The following is a 17726-nucleotide window of genomic DNA, read 5'->3' on the forward strand; positions in this document are numbered from 1 at the left end:
CCAAGTGACATCTTTAATGTGTAATAACACATATTGACTTTCTTCTGAATCTAATCCAGGATGCAGGATGCCTTCATCTGGTTTCCCCCTCAAACTCCCTTAAAGCCCAATAAATCTGTGACTATTTCCTCTCTGAAGCCTCGGAGGATATAGAATTACTTCACAACTCCTCGAGCCCAGAGCCCTCAGCATGGCTGATGGAGAGCCAAGATCAGAATGGAGTTGCTGAAATTGGGAAATGAAACAAAAATAGTCCCCTGGAAAGGAGCAAAGCGCAATGACAAAAGCAAGTCCCATTTGGAATTACAGCATGATGGTTATCAGACATTACAGTGAAGTGTATGTTTGCCTCTACAAACTGTTAAAACAGTAGCAACTGTCATATGGTTCCAGTCATAGCCCATCATTAACAAAATCTCTGTAACAGCACTTGATGCAGTCACGGGCCAATGCAATTTAGTTTTGTCATTGTACAGTCAGCGGTTCCTTACTTTTCCTGTAAAGGGATAAATTATGTTTCAGCTTTAATTTTATATAGTGTCATTTAAAAAAAAGCCACTTACTCTCCCCACATTGCTATTTTACTGTATGATCCATGTCATATTAAGCTCCATATTTGGCATAAGCTTTATCAAGCATTACATTACTGCTGGCTTTGAAGTACAATTTCATATGCACTTATAGGCTCAGGCTAAGGGAAGCAACAAACTGCCCGTGTTTTTGTGGCTCTATGGCTGCAATATACAGTGCAGTGTGAAGAGTTTCTGTTTCCAGCACTGAAAGAACAGGGCTTTTTCTGCTTTCTCCTGCACCTTTCTAACAAGGGAGACTTAAAAACAGTGTGTTTGGCCACTCTTTAGTTTGTATCACATGAGGATCAAAGTGCATTTGCATAGATCCAATGTCTGTGCAAAAACACCTCTCCAGTTCTCCCATGCAGGGAATTTCCAAGGGCAGCCGCTGTTACTTTCAGGTATTTCTGTGCATAGAAAAAGAGATGGAGCTCAGGTGAAGTGTGTGGCAAAAGTCCCCATATATGTGCCCAGATGGTCCATGTTTTTTACAGCAGATTGCCATGTGTCTATCTGCAGACAGATTATTAACAGGACAGAAGGTTTTTGTGGTATGCTAAACAGGTTGATACTTCTGACTCATGTCAGAAAGAAATGAAGGTGGTCTTTCTTCCTCAAGATTGTAAGATGTGATAGAGGTGGGGAGGGAGATCTTTGGTGTTGCAGGAATGCAAGTAATGGCTCTACCAGTATCAGAATCTACCCCAGGACTCCATCATCCCTGAATATCCTGATCTGCTATCCAGGTCTATGGTTAGATCTGTGGGTATGTCACATTAGGGTCTTTTCAGACATTTCAAGGTCTCATTGCATACCCAGACAATGCTGCACAGATACCCTGCATTCCATGGTCCTGCTTACCAAGTTTGGCTCTGCAGCCCTTCCACTAAACAGAATGAAGGAAAACTGCTCAGTTTGAGACTGTCCTTTTCTAAGTTACTCTCTTTAGTGTCCTTGTGGATTCAAAGCAGGATTTGTAGACATATCAGTGTAGTTAAATGATCCCTCTCCTTTCTGCTGTGTGCTCCTAGCTTTACAGAAGCTAAACCATTAAAATATGTGTTTCTCTCACAGCATGGACACTTGGCTCTAAGTATGACTTGAAGGACATGGGTAAACACAGGAAAAGATGTCCCAGCAGGAGGGAAGTGATTGTGAGGATGGTATGTCCTGACAGCAATTCAAAATTACCAGTAGGTTACAGAGTAGGAAGTCACAGATAACGAGCTGTTTTATTTAAATAGACAGTGGGTCTCAGCCCAGAGAACAATAGAGTCTGCTCCTACAGCTGGTGCTGTACACATGCAGGGAACTTCATTTGGTCAAACCAATAAAGGCAAGAACAAGGCAGATAAAATCTCTGAGGGATGCACCAGGCTGAGAGATTGGCCTTGATTCTCCTTTTGCCCCCAGCAGAGAAAGTAACTTAAGGTGAACAGCAGTACTCCATGGCAAAGCTGGAAAGCAGCAAGGCATGTCTAGGCTTTTCCAGCCTACGTGGAAAAGGTGGAAACCAGGGTGTTTTTATTTTTCATTTAAACACCTGTGAGATTCTCAGGCCAAGATCTATATCCATGTTGGGTTGGGAGGGGGACATGGCACAGTAGTTAGAAAGGGCAGTGAAGCACCCTTTGGTGACCTTAATAGGGACCCAGCCCTTGGCTCTGCAGGGGTACAAAACAAGGCACAGCAGCAGATGGACAAGACAAGGCATTCCTAGGGAAGAAGGGGACTATTTCACTTTAAATAGACCTTTTTCTTGCTGTGTTCTCATTTCATTGGAAAAAGCAGACACACTGGTGGACACACAAACACTTCTTCAGGTCTTCAGGAGACTGAGCAGAGCACTCTAAACTAAGCAGGGGCTGGCAGCAGGTTCTGTCTTCCTCCATCCATTTAGCTGAAACAACAGGGGAACAATTTGAGAGAAAAGGGTTGTTAGTAGCTGTGGCCATTAGCCAGTGAGGCAGCAAGTTCACAAGTGGGATAGACAAAATCACCTGTGAAACCAAGAGGATAAACTGGAGAAGGATTGTAGGCAGAAGTGAACTATGTCAAAGAGTCTCCACCTCTGTGATTTTCAGTGTCCAGTGGAGTAGTTAATGTAGTTTACATAAATAAGCTCCCGTACTGATTACATTTGCTCATAGCAGTAGCACAACCACGCCTGTTGTCTAGGAAGACATTATACAGACAGGGAGAGTGTGGAAAACAATTTCCAATCACTGAGTTGACCTCACACTGAAAAAACACTACTTGAGGAAAGCAATAAACCATTCTCCATGTCTCCCCGGGGACAAGAAGAGGAGGGCTGGCCCTGCAAGAAGGGAGATTTCAGTTAGGCATTAGGAAAAAGGCCAGTGGCTGAGTTTGGGCAAGTCATGCAGTGCCCATCACAGGAGATTTTTAAAAAGAGACTAGGCAAATGTCTGTAACAAATTGACCAGGTCTAACTGATCTTGCCCTGAAGCTGGGAAAGGATGAAATGGCTTCTAAAGCTCTCTTCCAGACTTATTTTCCATTTTTCCACCTATGAAATATTTTCAGACAACTGTGATGTCTTTGTTTCCTATTTTCCCTTAAGAAGCAGTTTGGAAGCTGTCTGTCCACTCAGCAGAAAGCCTGCCATTCAAATCCCTTGAACGCATAAGCTGGCTGCCATTCATTTTGACTATGACTCTCAAAGAGGAGCTGGGTAAATTGAAGTCCAATGAGATTACCAGTCAGTAATGGCATTCTTGCATGTGAGGAGCATGGTCCTCCACTTGGGGAATGAGAAACCTTCCTGTATTTCACATATACCACCAAAAATCCACCCAAGGGGAACAACTATGATGTTTATGATTGGATGATGCTTATGATCAATGATGATTGGGGTGGTTCTCAGAGCAGCAAACCCAAGATGAAAGATTTTGTATCATATTACCAACCATCCAACCCAAGCACGCCAACAAAATTAACAGAAACCCTTTGGAAACATATAGAATTCAATTATTTTGGCTAAATTACCACATCCATGGCAAATTACAGGCTGTCTATTGGAAAATATCTCCTCTCAGTCCTGCCATTTTTTGTTCTTCAGTTCTGTTTATATTCCCAGCATTATCCCCTACTGGCAAAGGCCCAGTGTTTTTTGGGAAGGACTAAAGATAGGCTTTTGCTCCACAGAACACTATTTAGTGGTTGGACGAGGTTGCAATTAGACAATGTGGTCTTTGATTCCTCTGCAGACCCGTGATATCAAGCTTGCGGGGTGACCTAAAATACTATATCCAGATCTGAGCCTTGCCAGACCAAAGTGGTGCAGAAAATCTGACTGGTGTTTAGAGGGGAGTTATAAGGGTTATGTAGTCAAAGGCTATCAAAAGCTGCTTCTTATCTGGAGTGTCTTCAAGGGCTTTGGAGAGGGATGGAGGAATTCACTGACTTTGAAGTCCTAACGGTTGGGAGAGCCCATTTCTGCCCATTGGTGCACAAGAAGCCCCAGGGAGGGAAGACTGCAAGTGCCCAAACCTAAGCGAGGATGGTACTTTGCTGAAAGCAGGAAGGCACTGCCCAGAGGCACCAGCTTGGCCTCAGAAGCTGTACTGTTGTGTTAGCCCAGCAGCCAGCAACCTTCCTCATGCAGAAATCAGGGGCGTTCAAAACATTCCAACCTTTCCAAACAGTGTTGCGAGGCTAGAGATGGAGCCAGGATTTCTCACCAAAATTTTAAGCAGACATTTAACTATTTGTTGCTTATTTCTCTCACGCATTTGAGATTTGATTTTCATGCTTCAATCTGCAACCATGTACCAGAGGTCTCGATAGGCAGAGGGGAGCTCACTTAAAACCAGTGCTCAGCATGATACACATCCCACGGTAAATGCTTCACAGCCTGGAGAAGTGAGCTAGGAGCTCACATTCATGGTTAGAAATCATCAGCCTTCTTGGGCAAAACAGGGACATCTCAGAGTAAATGCTGTACCACTAACTGAATGTCTCTGGTGTCTGTGCCGTGAGTTATCTTGTGACTTGTGGGGAGGGGGCAAACACATCTCTCCCAGTACTGTACTGGCTAATTATTTCCCAGCTTTTAATGTGTTTATCATCACATCAGCCCTCTGAGATATGGGATTAGAGGTGAGAAATTGAAGCACAAAGTCTCAGGTCAGGTTTTGAAATGATTATGACAGGCATCTTGTTAGCATTTTAAAAATCTAGCCCCACAAAAATAATCTAAGATGACCATGGCAGAGTAGTGATTTTCTGTTCCAAACCCCACTCTAAAAGCACAGCACTACTCCTGCCTTTAAAAGACTTTTTTGTAATTTTAATTCAGCCCCTTTGAGGCTCTAAAGTGAGTTTACAGTTCTAGACTTACAAACAAAAATTTTTTAACAGCTACAAAATCATATAAATATTTCTGAACCCAGTGACACATATAATCAAATTAAATGGAGTTTTCTAATATTGTAGCTAAAGTTTCCCTAGCGCACATGTCACTATGGTATCTGTCTCTCGCTGCATATGGAAAGGTCTGGGGAGGGAAAAAGAAAAGACAGTGAAAATCAGGCAAATTAAACGAGAGCCACAGGATTATTTTGGTAGTATTTAAACTCAATTACATTACATAATGAGAGACTGCTCCTTTTTATTTCTTTTTTCCACACAAGTAACTGGGTTTTCTAACATCCTAACATGGGTTCCCTATAAATCATCATAGCTGTCTTTCACAATACTGCCCAGTGTAAAACAAGCAAAAATAAAGAATTGAATAAAAAGAAAGATAAACTTTTGAATCCATAATCTGTGCAGGCTATATTATTTCTTGACAGCCATGGGTTTATCTGGAGGCATACAGAATGGATGAATGAACCCCATAGAAAAGTTTCAGTTCAATCAGTTCAGCTTTCAAAGCCAGATGAAATCTGAAAAAGTTTCATTTACCCCAGGGAATTTGTGAAGAGAGAGATTCTCACCAGAGATGGTGATTTTACATTAACCTTCAGGTCAGACCAATGCTGCATTATTAGCATTATTTAATTAACAAAATTCATGCTTTGAAACTTTAAATATTTGCAAATTCATCCCCTATAATGACTTTCATTCATTATTATTTATCTAGGGCTGGAGTCAACCTGTAGCAGCTCTCATTTCCCTCAGTGGGAACAGCTGGGGGAGACAATCCAGTCACTCTCTTTAGGTGTTTAAATGGGAGCAGAGCTCCTCCAGAAATCTGGCTCCAATTATGAGCACTATGTGCTTTGAAAACCTGACCCTCCCGTTCAGTGTCGGCTAGACATTTTACAAACAAGTCTGATGATAATGGCATAGTCATACAGGCAAAGTGCTCACAGTGGAGACACAGCACAGGCTTGGGGCTATGCCAAGGCAGCTATTCTGGTGTAGGATCACACCTCTTCATACCACCAGCTAGCACGTGTTCATGGGGCTCTGCAGCGCGGGCACAGCCCGAGGGAGCAGCCAGCCAAAGATCCCCAGCTAACAGGGATCTACGTAAATTTACCACCAAAAATACTTTGCTGGGAAAACCTCAGAATTGTGTCAGGAGAAAGCCAGGCATTCACGTTCACTGTGAATTTTTAAAAAGATCAAAACATTTTACTTACATTTTTAAGGAAATGCTGATTTTTAAAAAAATTCTTCTGCCATCTATTTTTTTTTTCAATTTCATATTGTTGTTTTTTTAAAAAAAAACCACTCAATATATGTCATTTAACTTAAAGGATTTTTCTTTCACTATTGCCAAGGACTGCTTCACCTTTGTCATCAGCCCTCTGGATGGCCTGAAGAAAAACACTTCACCTCTTTCCAGCTCTGTTCTGTTGCTGGTTAAAGGAGAAAGTGATGCTGACATGCTTTGTAAGTGCTTGGAGATTAAAATGTTCATACCCCTGAGAGATGGAGTCTATGGGTATGTACACGGGAGCTAATAAAGCTTTCAGTACTGTACCTTGCCACCCTGTGCCTAAAGTGTTTGTGAAAATGTCCACTGATGTTTTTTAAAGCGCTGTTTCTCATATCTGTTTGTCTACCTGCCAAGTCTTCATGACCATGAGAAAGTTTTTGAAATGTGCATGACCGATGCCTGTAAGTATGGCAGCACCAGGGAATTAATCTGAATAATGACATCTCCTAAATACTGTTCTAAGCATCAGGCTCAAAAATCAGCATTTTACTGTCCCTTTTCTCTGGCTCTTCCTCATGTACTGGAACACCATGGCAAATCTGGAGATGAGCCTCATCCTCCTTCATGGTGTGAGCATGGCAAGGATTTAGGCAGAACCAGAGAAGGGGAGCATAAGGCTTGGCTTGTTGCTGTGCCACAAGGACAGGGAAAAAAGCAATGCCAGGAAGGGGGTGGCGAGTTTTGCATGGACTCAGTGTGAGAAATGGCCATTAAATGTGGTGGGAAATACAACTGATATCTGGGTATACACCACTTCCTCTGGGAAAGCCACACTTCTCTAGTGGGTTTTAATAAAAGACTTCTAGACTTGGCTCCCCTGAGACGGGACTGCACTTGCTCCTGCTGTCACCCGAGCTCGCAGGGAAGCCTGTGTGGGTATGTGCCTGCATGCACCAGTCCCACCTCGGGATGTCAGCGTGGGCACAGGCTCTGGCAGTCCTTGGTGTGTGGGCTGTCCCCGCATCCATCCTTGCCATCATGCCTCTGGGGTCCCCGAGCCCCTATCTCTGAGAGCTGGCGGTGCCAGGCATTTTGATGGAAAGTACAAGAAACCCTCTAGTGGACAATTAGAGGGAGCGGGTTGAGGCTCCAAACTGTGAATATTTTTATTGCTTATTGGATTTAATGCCAGTCTGATCTTGGAAAGACTGCTCTTCTCTAGGGGAACACCTAGCTCCTTTTTTTTGTGTTTTTCTCCTGGTTTTGGCCACACCTCAAGCCAATGCCCTGAGTTGGGAACAGATGTTTTTCTCGCCAGGGTTGGAGGCTGTGCCGTGGGTAGTGATGGCCAAGAGATCACCTGGTGGCCAATATCCAGGTGGCAATCCTGTGCATGGGAAGACCTGGGCTGCTCTATTCTAACTGTAGACTAAGTGGTGGATTTTTAGAGGTAGTCAGGCATATAACTATGTAAGTAAGATTTCCCCTCTGCAACCCTGCAAATCCAAATACCTTGGAGGCTTTCTTGAAAATCTTTTGGTAATCTAAGCCCCTTTATAGTTCATTAATTATTAGGTAAAAGCCTCGCCAGGGTCCCAGGGTGAAGCACTATCTCTCTGAGGCCAATGGTAATAGCTGGATAGGATAGTGATTTCTCCACATGAAGTTTCTAGGGTTGCAAAGTCCAGCTTTTTCCGGTCTTTTGTATTCCTGAAGATTTTATTTTTGGCTGAGCAGGATATCCTTTATTGTGAGATACATTTATCTTAGCTACTGCTTCCTCAACCTAAAATCTGAAAATTTGTGGCTATCAGGGTGCCTTCACACTGAGAGAAAATGTAAAGCCTGCTTGACTGTGTGACTCTGCCCTTCTCAAGCATAGCCCCAGAGAGCTGTCAATGAACATCACAGCAGCTTGGCCCTCTTACCCTGCAGGGGGGATGCTGCAAAGAGCCACTGATTTGGACACTGCAGGGGCTGAGACAAAGATGCCCAGGTCAGTTTTAGCTTGGGCTACCTTGGCCTCTTAGATAGTTGCACACTATCCTCACGGTGGGTATGTTATTGCAGCACCAAATGAACCAGCTGAAAGTTTCTTTGGCTCTACTTGTGCATGATATACACAGTTCTTGAAGCACAGACACAGCCAGAGGCATCCAGATAGATGGGGCACTGGTAGAGCCTTGGCAGGGCACAGACATGTTTGTAACAGTGCACTGGGGGTGCTGCTGGAGGTTGAAGCGGAAGGCACTGTATGTTCAGAGTGCAGCTTTAAGATTTGCCACTTTCTGGTAACCTTCAATGTCCCTCTCTCTGTTTTGTACTCACTCGAGCTGGTCACGCGTGCCAGCCTACCTCAGCAAAGGGTCCTTGGCTTGAGGCAAAAGTGTGAGGACTCCACAGGGAGATGGAGCTGTGTCTCCTGATGTGCAGAACCTCATCCTCCTCATGCCCATTAAAACCAGATCCCCAAAATACAGCCAGAAACACTTCCTTTGGATGGCTATCCTTCCCCCATGCTGCCCATCCTTTGTACATCAGCTGAACTCTTCCTCACGAGTCAGGACATGTGTGCTCCTTTGGCTTAGAGAGTCCAAACGTCCCTTTTTCCTCTTGGGGGGCAGTGCCTGCCTCCCCCAGGCCACGTGGGGGTACAAGGACCTGTTTCAACTCTTCTGAATACAACTGCTCTAGTGTGGGCAAAGTGTTTAAACTGTATTACACTAGTGAGTCAGACATGGTACGGGAACACACCTCTGTGCTGATGGCTGGGGCTCCTCTAGAGGAAGCAAAGCATGTTTTTTCCTCTTTGAGTTTGTTCCTGAACTTTATCCTGTTCCTATTTTAAGCAAATGCATATGCTAGTTCAAGTAAGTGCAGCAGTCTGCTGCACTGGAGCAGACTTCAACAGGGGTCTCAGTTTCTCAACGGTATTAAGGTGGCGAGTGAGCTGCCATGGTTCAGTGAGCACCTTAGAAAGGATGCTTGTCAGGTATAAAATAATGTTAACAAATTAAAGCAATTAAATTTAGGAAGTGGTATGTCAGAAGTCACAGAAAAATGCAGTTGCTGGCATCATATTGGGGTGCGTTTGTCACATAATGTCAAGGGGGATCCCAATAGATAGAGGGGCCTTTCACTGTGCACAGAAAATGAAACTCTCATGGTCATCATAGGTTATAAATGGGACTGTTGTTTGCTTTCTTCATGCGAAGGTTGTCTGCTCCCCAGCAAAACATCAACGGTCTCAGAAAAAAATTCACCCAAGCAGATTTTCTCCCCATTGAGATCCCCCTTTCAGGTGCAGCCATGTTCGTTCCCAGCCCGGACCACAGTTCAGCCATCAAAGTGCCTTTTGTACGTCCCTCCAAAATAGTTTATTCTTCTCTGGCAAACAACATCATTTAGCACTAGCTGGAGGAGCTGAACGGGCTCAAGTTAGGAAAACCAGATGTATTTGAATCATCTGTCAAAACCAGAGGCCAGCACTTGATCTATGGCAAGGTAATGAAAAGAGTCACTCATACATTAATAGTGCTGAGCCGTAGGAGCGCTGCAAATCACGGAGAGGGATATTGTATGAATGTGTCAATGTTACTGATATCCAGGGGCCCATTACTGAAACATGCACTGATGAAAGGCTTCATGTGTGTGCCCAGAAACAAGCCAATAAAATCATGCTCCTTGCAGGAAAACAAAAACAAGATCTGAAAAGGCGCCACAACATTAAAACAACAGTCTCCTGTTACCATTTTTCCTATCACTGGAGCAAGACACTGGACTTGAGAGACTTTTTTTATTATTTTTCTAAACGTTTTTTACAGACTTAACAGCCTACCTCTAAGGTCATGCCATTGAGAGGCAGAAGTGATGACTCAGATGCCATCAGTGAGTTTAACACCCTGTCCTGTGCTGCCATTATTTATAGCTGGTTTTATAGCCATGTTTTTGAGGCCCCAGCTGAAGCAGAGCTTCAGTGCATGAAGTCTTGTGCAAACACACAGCAAGGACAGCCCACGCCAAAGGCTCGCACTCTGTAAAAGGGGGCTGCAAAATGTGTCTCATGTATGGCTAGTGGTATGCAGAGCATTCCCAGGAGGTACACAGGAGCATCTCTCTGCAGTTTGGGGGAGACACTTCCTAGAGCAGCCAAGAAAACCCTAGCAGGTGTCAGCTGAGGGTGCCGGTGAGAGGGGATGCAATGGGGGTAGAGGTCTGCAGAAGCACTTGGAGGCATCAGTGAGGAGTCTGAGTATGGAGGCTACGAATATATGTGGCAGGGACAGATAGGACTGGGCAGAGTCTTGTATTTGTGCAATAGTTTGTCTTGATCTAGGGCATCTTTTGGTCTGTCTAGTGCTCTGAAGTTTGATGTCTCTGGTCTGAATGTTGTGACCAGCAGTGACAAAGGTGATGAAGGACATGCTCAAGGTCACACTGAACATTAGAGGCTCTGTCAGGAATAAAACTCAAACACCCTCATCCCCGTCTAGGTGCCAAGGCAAACGGGTGATGGAGAATGCAATTGGCTCCTAATAAACATCACCCTTGCAATATTCTCATAGCATTTGAATAGTCTCCTGGTGAATAGGTTAGAAAATGTGCAGAATCAGATCTGCAGCTAGCACCCATCAGGAAAGCCAGATCCTTTTGACTTGATTTATCTGTCAAAATCTGACACCAGCCTACACCAACTGAGGATTTGGCCCTCTGTTCTTAGCAACTGATTTACAATAAAAGAATGTGGATACACTTAGGCAGCTTGCTCTTTTTTTATTTTCAGATAGTGATTCATTCCAGATTGGTAATTAAGTTCAGTTCTTTCAATGATAGGAACTGCTCTGACAGCTGCAAATCATAATAATATGCATTTGTGCCTGCATGCTTGTGCATTTTTGCTGTTGTAGCTAAGAGTACAGTCAATGACTTATGTACATTACACTGTGTCTTGAAACTACTCTTGTGAACAGCCAGTACCTGCAAGGTCAGGAGAGCAGTGCTCTGCTAAAGACACCTTCACTTCCTTCCCAGAAAGACCTGTCTCCAGATAGGAGCATCTCCACCTAGAATGTTGGTCAGGTCAGGCCCTGGGTTATCCCTGGGACTACAAACCCAGGATTAAGTTGTTATTCCTTCTGATGCGCTGCCTTCATGCATCAGTCCATGCCCCATGCTGCTCTGTGGGGAATAGTCCCAGTGAACTAGGACTATTCTCCTGGGTGCGGGATAGAGGCTGGGAAGGGATAAGAGAGTTATTAGCAACTGAGTAATGTAATCCAAATCTTCCCAGGAGTGGTGGCAGATTGCTAAGTGAAAGCAAAAGAAATGCTCTAGGCAATGCATCCTGCTGGGGCAGCTTGTCCCAGCTGTAAGCACCAGCTACCCAGGATAGTGTTCTCAGCGGGGGCAAGGAAAAGGTTCAGAGCAGCTCCTGTGCTAGGGCTTGTGCTAATCCTGATGTGAAGACATGCCTGAAAGAGCCCACCCCACTTCTCAAACATGTGCTGCAAGGCTTATGTTTGTGTTTGGATGGTAATCATAAGTAGAAATACCATCAAAATGTTGCTTTAGTTCTGGAAATTCAGCATAATTCAAAGCCGGTTTTATGATGCTGCCAGCCCCATTTCCATTGATGGAAATTAAGGTTTCCCGAAAACCAAATGAAGGAGTGACAGCATGCCAGTTTCAGCTCTCCTACGTGGTGACACTGGTTGCTGAGTCTAGTATCTGGGCATGCAGCAGAGATTCTCCACATCTTCACATTTGGCTCTGATGGCCATGTCCTTGAACCCCACATAACCCAGACTGCTGGTCTCTGATAGATCCGTATGATAAAATCCAGCTTTAGTGGGATTTATTTTCATCCCTCTAATGAAAGTGTTTTGATTCAGTTTGGAGCATGGTTTAGAGAGCAGGAAATTTAAAACCAGCTCAATGTGCCATAGGCTTGAAGGCAGTGATTTGCTGTCAGCCCACCCAACTGGGGTGTTGCCTGGTGAGTGATGGAAAAGGCAGTTTGGGGGGTTCAGAAACACTGTCCTCACTATACTGGTGATTCACACCTTGAAGAGCAGAGAGCCACCTACAATACCTCTCCCTGAATGTGGGTGAAAGCCTGTCAAACAATTCTGTAATCCCAAAAACTTGACTGAGATACTACTACAGGCTCAGAAAGTACAATTAAAATACAGCATTATGGTGAGAGAGAAATTATCAGCTATGATTGCTTGAATAGGGAAACTGCAGCATTTACAACATGTATCAAACAAACTGGTATTTTTTTAAAACTTGTATCATCTAATATATTCATCAGGCTTCCCTATTCAGGCCCTACATGTTACTCTTAAAGGATTAGCCTCAACAAGTCATAGAGCTGGGAGCATAGAGCCTAGTCACAGAGCTGAGTGGTGATAGATGAAGGAGGATGTATAGGAGCTGGGTCTCCAAAGGGACATCTATGCATGCATTAGACATGGACATGGGTACTGGTGCTGGACTGTTGGAGACCTAAGCCCAGCCTGCCTGACAAACAAGGGACTTTTCCTATCCTGGGAATTATTTTCTGAACACGTCCTGCTAGACCTGATGGTGCAGAGTGAACTGCTAGTGAAGAAAGGCATGAATGCCCCCAGCTTGCTTGGTCACAGACAGACAGGAAAGTACAGCACAAATCCTGCTCTGCATCTGCCAGAAGAAGGATTTGGATCTGAATCTAAAACTGTGGGAACTGCCAGGCTGTTAAGTGTAAAGCAAAGGGCAAGATCACCTGGTGGGGACCATGTCCTCCTACTTCTGCTGGGGTGAGAAAGGTTATATTCGGGCCCCCCACAAAAGGATCTGCTGCTGTCAGATATCTCCCTCCAGCCCAGAATTCAGCACTTTGGCTGCCTGAGGAAGACAGTGGTGGCACCACACCATGGCCACCAGCACATCCTATGGCTGGCCTAGGCAGCTCCCTGCCCAGCAAAATTGCACCATGGCCTTTGTTTTAAGGTGCCCAGGGCTCCCAGTGCCTTATGCCTTTTCCTGGGGCAAACACATCCCTTAGTGCATTATGGGCAGGGGGAAAAGTGGTATGAGCATATCTTACTCTCATGCCTTCACCCCCATCTCCCAGCCAGTTGTCACCACTGGTAAATGTGAAATACCTTTTGAAATCCTGTTTTTCCCTGTCAGAGCATCAGCTGAATTTGGATGGAGTTTAGAAAGCTAACAGGAGCACTGGTTTTAATTTTAGGGGAGAAAAAACAACCCTCCTAAGATTGAATTTGTTTTCCAACTTCCAAGACAGCGACCACATCCTCTCTGTTTTACTGCTCCTCCTTATCTGACAGACGGGGTCATGCTGCAGGGATAAAACAATATACTTTCAACGCAGAGGTCTCACATGTTTATTGGGAACAGCTACATCCCTAGCCTACTCAATGCATTCTTGAAAACATCTCTTTTTTTAGGTTTCTTTGATGGCTGGTATTGGGGTTGGGTCCCTTACTTCTTCAGAGAAAAGTGACCTTTAAGTCTCCAATTTTGAAAGCTGTTCCAAACCATGGAGCCCCGAGTGCCAAAACCTTTTCACATTCAAATCTCTTTCAAGCAGAACAGGGAGAGGAAGACCAGAGTTAGTGCACTCAGATGACCTCATTTGCCACATCAGAGCACAGAGCATTTATTCTATAAAGAGCATCAGTATGTGTGCAGTATCCAGGATGTCTTGTTAGCCAGTTATTTCAATATTACTACTAATAAGCCAGCTTTTATATGGTATGGTTTGGCTGGGAACAAATGTATAAATTCTACAACATGCAAAATGTTGAGGTCCTGATCAGCAAAACCACTTTAGCACATATGTAGGTTTAAGTACACAGATATGGAGATCATCAAAACTTTCCACAAGAGATGTTTTCCAATGGAAAATTAGCTGTTAGGTATTTTGGGGTGAGGGTTGGGTGGGTTTTTTTTTTTTTTTTCCAGAATTAATTTATTTGTGAAAGTTCTGCTTTTTGAAGAAAATGCCAAGTATTCCTTCATAATTCAAATACTTACTCTGAAAATAAAATGTTTAGATTCAGCTTGCTTTCCACAGCAAATGGTGGGGGTTACAGATCCCTTTATATCCCCGTTTTCTTTTATGGGCTTGGCCAAGTTTTATCTCCCAGAACACAACTGGTTTTTCACATCATGAGAGAAGGCTGTGGTGTATCACAGGAAAGAGAATCTGAGCAAGTCTGGTTGGCTGAGGCAAATGTGAGTATAAGGCACTTAAATGACAGTTCCAGCAGGGTAGCACATTAGCATTTCTAACTTTAAAAAAAAGAAGAAAGAAACCCAGCTTTCAGCTGCTGAAAGATTTGCCCTTTATTGAGAAAAGCTTAAACTTTTCTGTGGAAAAAAATAATGAAAGCAGTGCTGCTTTCATTTTTATTAAAAAGCTGAGGAGAAAAAAGAAAACATTTCTGAAAAATTTCTGAAGCAGCAACTTCTGCAGAAAGTCAAATTGAGTCAAATAAAAGGGTTACTTCTGAATAAGTCAAAATAATCAGTTTTCAAAATATGTGTCAAGCAGTGGCTTTGCCTCACAAAGTCACTCTAGCAGAAGTGCGAGTAGAGTAGCAATTCCTCATAAAATAATGTGTCGTGTGCTTTGGGACCATCAATGCTCACATCTCAGACTGCAGGACTATTAAATGTAGCCATACGTTAGCCTACTGGTTGCAAAGAATAGGGCGCACTATGAATAAATTGGTATCTGCATGGGATAGGGCTGTACTATGGGAGCTGTTACAGGGAGAGATCTCTCACCTTTAGTTAAAAGCTGTCAGGCTGCTCAGTCCTCGCCAGGGTGCTATAATAGAGACAGTGACATCTCCCAGGACTTGCACTCTACGTTTCAGGCCTCAGAAAGGCAGGATGTGGCTGAGAAAGCTGGAGGAGGGATTTGTTTGGAATTTTTCTAATTATTTAAGGCTTAACTCAGCCCTTACTCACATGCATTGCTCTGCAAAGCATTTCGCTCACCAGCAGGACTCATTTCAGTGCAAAGTTCTGAAAAGGTTTGACTCACCTCACACTGCCCTGAAACACGTAACTAAGGGTGGATAATGCCATCACCTTCTACTTGCAGCTGTCCAGAGGTTTCTGTGGGATCCTTAACCCTGTAATTGTTTAATGGTGCACGGCAGCAACCCTGGTATGTAGGAGACCTCATGGTCCACCTGGGAACAAAAGCACAAAAGCAGAAATAGCAGCAGTGCCTTATATGGGTGCTTAAAAGCTAAAGGCTGTATCTGACCATAAATCACTGCTTTGCTTGGTCAAGAGAAACAAGGCACTAAGAAAAGGAAGCAAAAGTCTCAGCACCTGCTTGTATTTCAGGAGAGGGAGGGGAAACGGATACGGACGGAGAGGCTTTTCCTGGATACGTGCATTAGTGAGTCTGCACTGGGCCAAGCATCAGTCCTGATCAGCCCACATCCCCCAGCCGTCTCTGAGGAAGGGGCAGTGCAGATGGCAAACCGTTCCCTCTAGGGACAAACAAAAACCTGGCCACCCCTCACTCTTAATGCAGGATTTCCACTGATTTTGAGACTTTATGATGATTTGTCCTTGTTTCTACCAACCCCATGACTCAGGACTTAGCAAATAGGGACAGTAGAAAATTATGGCACCAATGTCTGGGCTTGCACAGCCAGCAGGTTGGGTGCAGATTGTTTTAGGGGAAGAAAGTACTGCTGGAAAAAGCTTTCCTTTAATGTAGGAACATCTCACTCCTAGGTCATGTTTGCAACGCTCTCAGCAATGCCTGCTTAGTTACCAGGACTGGTGGGTAGCCAGTGTGTCTGATATGAGGTCAAAACAATGTGGTTCAGCAGTGTCCAAGTGGATAATGCAGCATTTTGCTTTTTCTTTTTTCATGTTTAAGGCTGGGGAAAAAAAAAGCTTTTCCAGTAACTATCAATATTTGGATCCTGCTGCCCTGTAAGCAGATGCACTGTAGAGCTTTCCAGCTCTTCTGCCAGGGAGTAGGTTTACAGCAAGAGAATGAATTTTCTAGAATAGCTGATATTTATCCCAAGCAATGTTATTCTGTCCTCTCCTCTAAAAGTCCAGGACATCTTATCTAACCCAAAGTCCCACTCCATGGGGACACAGGAGAAAATGCTGTCCTTTATTGGTTACAGCTTACTTTGCTGTAAGCTCTCTCCAATTACATGGTGTGTTAAACTTCACACCTCCTTCTATTGCAACTATTGTGCTGGCACAAAGCACTTGATTTAATCATAGAATCATAGAATGGTTTGGGTTGGAAGGGACCTTAAAGATCATCTAGTTCCAACCCCCCTGCCATGGGCAGGGCCGCCCTCCACTAGACCAGGTTGCTCAAAGCCCCATCCACCCCAGCCTTGAATGCTTCCAGGGATGGGGCATCCACAACTTCTCTGGGCAACCTGTTCCAGTGTCTCACCACCCTCACAGTGAAGAATTTCTTCCTTATATCGAATCTAAACCTACCCTCTTTCAGTTTAAAGCCATTACTCCTTGTCCTATCACTACATGCTCTTGCAAAAGGTCCCTCTCCAGCTTTCTTGTAGGCCCCCTTTAAGTACTGAAAGGCCGCAATAAGGTCTCTCTGGAACCTTCTCTTCTCCAGGCTGAACAATCCCAACTCTCTCAGCCTGGCCTCATAGGAGAGGTGCTCCAGCCCTTGGATCATCTTTGTGGCCCTCCTCTGGACCCGCTCCAACAGGTCCATGTCCTTCTTGTGCTGAGGGCCCCAGAGCTGGACGCAGTGCTGCAGGTGGGGTCTCACCAGAGCAGAGCAGAGGGGCAGAATCCCCTCCCTTGACCTGCTGGCCACGCTGCTTTTGATGCAGCCCAGGATACGGTTGGCTTTCTGGGCTGCAGGTGTACATTGTTGAGCAATGTTAATCACACCGTGAAACACAGGTGTGCATAAGAAAAGTTCTTCATCCCTTCATCAACACAGGTGTGATGGGAACAGTAGACAGAGTCCCTCAGACTAATCTAGAGTGCTTGCTGCCTCTTGGAGATTGCTGGGATATATGGGAAAAAAAAAAAAAAAATCAGACTGCCAGGACCAAAATTACCCCACACCTCATTCCGATGGTGTACAATATACCTAACAGCTAGCTCTTTCAGAGCACAGCCACTAAAATAAAAAAAACCTCATCATCTTTGCTGGCACCACATGCAGTGTTTTCCAGGTATCACTAATAGCCAGCTGACATTTTAGCTCTCTGTGCTTCTGAGAGAGGAAACACCAGACTCTTTTTTCTTTTAATTGGAACTGCTGAAAGTTCATTTTGTTGTTGTTATCATTTTCTGCTAAGTGTTGAGCAAAAGCATGCAGGGCCAAACAGAGGGGCTCCTGGAGAGAAGTGAGGACCCCGAATACCTTCCTTCTCTTCTGCTTTGAACCAAACTGAGCAGGGGGCAAAGGGAGTTGGGGGGATAGACGTTGGGGAGATCGCTAAACCCGCTGGGAGCAGGCAGTCATCTCCCAG

Source organism: Pelecanus crispus, chromosome 4 (assembly GCF_030463565.1).
Source record: "Pelecanus crispus isolate bPelCri1 chromosome 4, bPelCri1.pri, whole genome shotgun sequence".
In the NCBI taxonomy this organism is placed as follows: Eukaryota; Metazoa; Chordata; class Aves; order Pelecaniformes; family Pelecanidae; genus Pelecanus; species Pelecanus crispus.